The sequence below is a fragment of the Palaemon carinicauda genome, chromosome 43 (assembly GCF_036898095.1).
Source record: "Palaemon carinicauda isolate YSFRI2023 chromosome 43, ASM3689809v2, whole genome shotgun sequence".
Classification (NCBI taxonomy): Eukaryota; Metazoa; Arthropoda; class Malacostraca; order Decapoda; family Palaemonidae; genus Palaemon; species Palaemon carinicauda.
Window position 1 is genome coordinate 11,305,712 of NC_090767.1, and position 6,000 is coordinate 11,311,711.

The window sequence follows — 6,000 nt, forward strand, 5'->3', positions numbered from 1 at the left end:
TCTCATTTCATATTGAAAATGTCATCTTCCTTCTGTTATTAAATTTACCCTATTGAGAATGTTAAATGTGTTGCCCTCTTTATTGTAAGCATTTGATTATATATTACTTTATGCTACATCAACTTGGGTGTTTAATGTTGAATGTGTTTGTAACTAGAAATGGATTGCATTTTTTTATAGGTATTATTATTACTTGCTAAGCTACAACCCTAGTTGTAAAAGCAGGATGCTATAAGCCCAGGGGTTCCAACAGGGTAAATATCTCGGTGAGGAAAGGAAATAAGGAAATATACTACAAAAAGTTTAAGAATAACATTAAAATAAATTATATATAAACTATAAAAACTTCAAAATAACAAGAAGGGAAATAAGATAGAATCGTCTGCTCGAGTGTACCCTCAAGCAAGAGAACTCTAATCCAAGGCCGTGGTATATAGGCTATGGCATTACCCAAGACTAGAGAACAATGGTTTAATTTTGTAGTGTCTTCCTAGAATAGCTTGAGTGTATAGTCTCTTCTACCCTTACCAAGAGGAAAGTAGCCATTGAACAATTACATTGCTGTAGTTAACCTCTTGAGCGAAGAAGAAATATTGTAATCTCGCTGTTCTCAAGTGTTTGAGGAAAGACGAGAATGTGTAAAGAGTAGGCCAGACTATTCCGTGTATGTGTAGGGAAAGGGAAAATGAACCGTAACCAGAGAATAAGTGTTTGATTTTCATGCTTTCTTAGAATACACAGTGATATATCAGAAGCATATTTCTATTATAGTAATCATATTTTATTATTATTGTATTATGAATTGTATTGTTATTGGTATTTATTTTGTCACAAAAGGTTGAAAATTTTTTATTGTTCAATGTAATTATTTTATTTTTTATGAAGCTGGCTAGCACAATTTGATAATAAAATTCTCGGGAAATTGATGGTGAATTTCTATTAAACAAGATTTGACATTTAGAAAAATATTGTAACTGTTTTAACAACAAAATTGTATTTAACATGATAAGATATGTTTATTCTAACTGGTTATCGAAGCATAATGACTCGTACAATATTCTGACTGATTTCTGACAAAATCGTATAATAATCTGATGACAAAATTGTATTAAATATAATGTAAGTCTTGTATAATAATCTGACTGATTTCTGATGACAAAGTTCTATTAACCCTTTTACCCCCAGGCTCTTTGGAAATTTCCAACCCTTAACCCCCAAGGGGTTATTTTTTCCCCATCACATTTTGCAGTATATATTTTTTAAATTGCTCTTACAGCCTTAATTTTTGTCATAGAGAGGTCAAGTTAGTCTCATTCTCTTGGAAAATGCCTGAATTTTCTCAAACAATTATAAAAAATATGAAAAAAAAAAATTTTTATAGCATTTTTTTTGCAAGGACGTACCGGTACATCCATGGGGGGTAAAGGGATAAGTTTTGTGAAACGTACCAGTACGTCCTTTGGGGGTAAAAGGGTTAAGCATAATTCAGACAGAATATTCTAACTGATTTCTAACCACAAAATTGTAATAGCCGTAATTGAAGTCTCCTCCTGTATTCTAACTGATCTCTTGACGATTGCATCCAACAGCTGTTCATCTTTGCCCGTCTCTTCCAGCGTGCGCGAGTTCGGCGGACGCCAGGGACTGAGGTTCTGAAGATCAGGACGACGACCACTACCACAGAGGAAGCCATCATTTGATTCTCAATTTCCTCCAACCAGCCCCAAGCTGTCATGATTTATGGAGAAAGGATCCACATTTATTTTATATATATATGTATATGCAGAAAACCACCCCAATATATTAATTTTTTTGCCAATTAGAGGAAGTGTAAGCCACTATAGAAGATAGTGGAAGAAATAGAATTATTTGTCCTGATAATTGTACGATAGGGTGGTGTTATTATAATTGCATATGTGTTTATGCAATTTGAATGAAATATGTATTAGCCCTCATTATTTTGATTGACTTTTAGCAATGCCGGGAGCCAAAGCCAGGCCCCCATTTTTCTTTTTTCTTTGTTCGTCGGTTAGTACGAAGGACGGCGGTTTCTCGCCGAGAACCGCCGCGATCCTCGGACGTGAAAGTGGCAGCACAAAAGAAGGCATAGAGTCGGCCGAAGGGTCGGATGGTAAATTTCGGCGATGGCGTAGAGTTCCAATAGAAAAAGGGTTTAGTGTGTTTTAGGGTTAGCATATTTCTGCTGTTCGATGGAAGAATTTTTTTTTTGTGACCTTGTTCGTAGGCGAGGACTAGAACTCCATAGAATTCCATCCACGTATTTTCAACAAAGTGAAATCAAAAAAAGAAGAATTTACCACATAACCAGTATAGTTTTTTACTGCAAGCCATGTATTCTAAGTTTATATATTAACTGTGTCCCAGATTATACGATTTTTGCATGATTTTGTCTGTTTCTTTTTTTGTTTGCATCAATCACAATTTTATGGATTATAAGAATATATATATAGAGAGAGAAGAAGAAGAAAAAGGCTTTTTTTTTTTTTGCTGTATATGATGATGAAAAAAAAAGGCCTTTTTGTTTTTGTTTTTTGGATTTAGTCTCGGAGGGGAAATTCGTCTCGGCCTCGTCCCAGAGGAAGACGAAAATGCAGAAGAAGTTATCATCGTCCATTTTGAGTAACTATGAAGTATTCAGGTAATCAATTAAATAACTACTAGTTCCAAAGTAATCACTTACGATGTATTTTTGTACAATTTTACCGTCATAATCGCTTGTTTCGTGTTATAGGGAGTAATAATTGAATGTTGTCATTCTCTTTCTCTCTTTTCTCTCTCTCTCTGGTCAGAGTAGCTCTTCAATTTCACCTAGTCTCTTTGTCTCCATTTCTCTCTCTATCTCTCTCTCTCTCCGACACAAAACACAGCCCCCTCTACTTTTTCATCAAAATCCGTTGCTTTCTCGATGAGGGTTATAGATATATTTCCTGCCTTAAACTCCTGTGCTATACAACCTTGACTGTTTGATGTTGTACGACTCTTTATATAGAGGCTATACTGCCCTTCTTCGCTTTAGCTCGGGCGGACGTACCCGATCCTTGCTTGTCTGCGCTTGGCGTCCCCGTCGCAGCCGACATCCGTTCGCAGACGTCTCGGAAAGTAATTGATTCTAATCTTGCTTTTTAAAACTTAAAAACAGGGAATGGAAGCAGGCACTGCCGCAACCAACCGCAGTTGAGCAACGCCCGAGATACGAGCCCATTTGTTTGTTGTCTGTACCTGATGAAAAAGCCATTGTCAACGTACAAGGGTTTTTGTCGATGTCACCACTGATGAAAGACATGTAAGGACACTTTGTCTGGACTCCTCTTAAGGTTGCCCAAAGTGTCGTCGCTTCCTATACTCTTTAATACTCCTCCTCCTCTTTAATCCCTCTTTCCTGTATCTCCCTCTGTCTCCTAAACACACCCACCTCCCACAGCTTCCTCCTCCTCCTCCTCCTCCTCGTCCTCACCCCGAAGTCATGAAAGACTTGAAGAATGGTACACACATGCACACACCCCTTTTGCTCGTACGTTTCCTGACTTATTTACCCAACACGACTCTCCTGTCGTTATAGTGGTGGCTGCATGTGAAGAAATATATATATATATACATATATATATTACAGAAACTGGCCAAAGTGCACAAGGAAGTTTTCATTAAATGTCAAATTTTTGTTTATTTAGCGGATGTTAGTCGCTCTCAATTACCATGGTCGTCTCTTGCCCTTGATTTTGACCTATTCTTTTGTCCTTACTTCATTTCAATATTTTTTTTAGCTGAGTAGACATTCCATGTATGATTCAGTTTGAAAAGGTGTTATCTGCCAAAGCGTTCTCTTTTTATCGCTTGTAACGATACTGTTCTGTTTTGTTTCCAATCCTCCGTTCGGCTTCGCGCGAGGCGAGAGCGCCAGATTTCGCCTCGGGACGCGCGGCGGAACCTTTTCGTTGTTAAGATTAGTAGAGCATCCAGAGTTTGTTAGTGTTATATACCATTTATCTTTTTTAGTTTGGAGTAAGCTTTTCCCTTAATGTAAGACAGAGCCTTAACTCTCTCTCTCGTGTAGGCACGCGGCCCTTATTGCCTGATGCTGCATAAATTAGTTTTTTGAAGTTTTACCTCGTATAGAGTTTATGTCCAGTGGTATATAGAAATTTAATAACGATAAACGCTACTCGCTCCCCGGGGGATCGTACAACAATGAACTATGCATCAACTGACTATCGGGTAGATATGGCAAGATTCGGCCACGCGGGGAGCGCACGAGGACAGCGGCATCTTTGCCGGCTGGTCCCCCCCTTTCCCGAAGATCGATCGGTCTCCTTGAAGTGCATTCAGCAGAGGATACAGAGTTGTTCCGAGGTACGAAATCTTTCCTCATTCAACTGTGTCCTAGGCACATTTAGCCGAGAGGATACACAGTTGTTGTGAGGTACCAAAAGAAAGTTCGTAGCGCCAGAGCTCCCCCCGTACTTGTGGAAACGTGGCTTAGAACGGACCGTTTTCCCTCTCAGTGCAATAAGCCGTTCCTTGGGGAACCACCAAAAATGCGGTCCTTCCTCCTAAAGAGGTATGTGTTCACGTACCGTCAGGTCTGCAACCTCTAAAAACCACACACAGACACAACAGAAAGTACTTTTTAATCTTTGACGCGAGCTGGTTAGAGATTCTATCTGGTTACATGTAGATGTGCCTAAGATCCCCCCGGGAAGCGAGCAGTATTATTGCGAGGAAGTAATTTGAATGTTCACAATATTAGATTTCAGTTAAGGACCAGACACTGTTACTTGTGTCCATAGTTTAATAAACATAAAAAAGAACTCGTGAAGCCATCCATTTTATAAGGTATCTGTATTTTGCATTCATATAAAGGATTAAATATCGGAGACATTCTGTGAGTTTTTATCTTCTCCCATCTCTCCCTCGAAGTTTGTCAGACCTTGTTGCCCCGAGTGGCGTCAGCAGTCGCGGCAGTCTCTCGCGAGCTGTCGTCGCGAACCGACCGTGCGGTCCACAAGAAGGAGAATAATCTTTTGTCCATTCGTCTCTCGCTTCAAGTCGCCACCACGTCCATGCCAAAATTAGTTTGGTCCGTGAGAACTCGGAGAAATTAACGCGGCGTCCATCGAACGCCGCTATACGCGTGTTGGTGACGTGAAGCGGAGGAAATTATCTTTTATTTTAGGCTAAGGAATTACATCTGCATCTGTTGTGTATAGGAGACAATTTGCAGAATAAATATTTATTATAAAATGTACTTTCAATAACAAACCCATTATCTTTTTTCCTTTGGTATTTTTATTCCTGTTACGTCATAGAAATAAAAAAGACAGTGTCGGGTTGTAGGAGTAGACGTGAAATGCTTTAGTGTAAACACCGCAGCAGGGCATATAGCTAGCGATAGGCAGACAAATGCGTTGGCGGTCTTGTTTGTAATGTTTGTTGTGATGATTATACGATGATATATATATACCATACAGATATAGGTTTCAGTTCTAGCTAACAAAACCAAAATAAAAAAAGTTTAAGACAGCCGTTAAAGTGCCTTGCACAGAATTGTTTCCCAGCCATCCAGTAAGGTCCAAAAAATACTTATAATTACTTTTAAATTAAGTGTGTATTTCACCAAACTTTTCAGTGTAAATTTATCCTACCTGTTCTGTGAGATTCTTCTATCTGTTTCGAGGGAAAAAAAATATAGCTTAATTCTGCGTGCTCCTCTATTCATCTTTTATGGAAATAAAATGAAGTCTAGCGTAAACTTTTGTCTCAATCAACCCAACAGTATCCATCAATTACCGTCTGTTCTGAGCGGACGAAAAAGTCGATCTGGTTGATCGACCCTAATGTGTGTAGCAAATTGAAGCGTTCCTTATTCTCCGGATATTTAAACTATGTATTTTATACCAATAATGTTTTGGTAGCCTGTTGGAATCCTACTCCCTGCCTAGCCATCTATAGTAGCTCAATAGTAGCAGCGTGTGCAACCTTACT

At 38.8% G+C, this 6,000-nt stretch overlaps 1 long non-coding RNA gene across 1 annotated transcript in view; it reads left to right on the top strand.

Moving 5' to 3' along the window:
- LOC137633597 (uncharacterized) overlaps nt 1–5,767 on the top strand; it is a 56,001-nt gene extending 50,234 nt beyond the window's left edge. Inside the window, exon 2 of the long non-coding RNA XR_011042299.1 lies at nt 1,617–5,767. This is a non-coding gene — a long non-coding RNA (uncharacterized lncRNA). The remainder of the gene's footprint in view (nt 1–1,616) is intronic.
- Nucleotides 5,768–6,000: the final 233 nt, after the last annotated feature.